This window comes from Trachymyrmex septentrionalis, unplaced genomic scaffold (genome assembly GCF_001594115.1).
Source record: "Trachymyrmex septentrionalis isolate Tsep2-gDNA-1 unplaced genomic scaffold, Tsep1.0 scaffold62, whole genome shotgun sequence".
Classification (NCBI taxonomy): domain Eukaryota; kingdom Metazoa; phylum Arthropoda; class Insecta; order Hymenoptera; family Formicidae; genus Trachymyrmex; species Trachymyrmex septentrionalis.
Genome location: NW_017305800.1, coordinates 1,795,887 through 1,796,470, shown reverse-complemented (window position 1 = coordinate 1,796,470; position 584 = coordinate 1,795,887). Strand labels below are relative to the sequence as shown.

General features: G+C 38.2%; 1 protein-coding gene across 1 annotated transcript in view; it reads left to right on the top strand.

Annotated features, from left to right (window-relative positions):
- Window positions 1-584, top strand: part of LOC108752934 (G protein-coupled receptor kinase 1) — a 25,044-nt gene that overhangs the window by 19,217 nt on the left and 5,243 nt on the right. The gene's annotated exons all lie outside the window — the stretch shown is intronic.

Genomic DNA, 584 nt, shown 5'->3' with positions numbered 1-584 from the left:
CAACGTTTGCATTTTTATCTCTGTTCTGTAGTACAATCTAATTATATATAGACTTCAGATATCGGCATTACCTCTCCTTCTCTTTCATTCTCTCTCTCTCTCTCTCTCTCTCTCTCTCTCTCTCTCTCGTTCTCTTCATTCAACACAATCATACGAAATACGTGCGTATATTATTCATGTAGATAAACACAGTCGCGGCTTGTCGATTAATTCTTGCAACTTGTTTCGTGTCATGAATTTCGGAGATTTTTAACCTAACGCGACAACGTAATATAAATATTCGTCTATGCAAAAAAATTTTCACCGAAGCCAATCCCCCAATGTAATCGACAATCTCGTTTATGAATTCCTAATTACGTATTCTATTGTTCGCGATGCGTTATTCAATTTCAAGCACCAATTAAATTATCTCCCAAATTAATCATCAATAATATGATCGAATAATATACATTCGATTCCCCGTCACAAAACGAAATGTGCCATTTGATCACCGGCTTGAGATGACCTGGAAAAACCTGATCCCTTTGGCGGGACCGCGCCAATTTACACGGATGATTCGTCTCTCTCTCTCTCTCTCTCTCTCT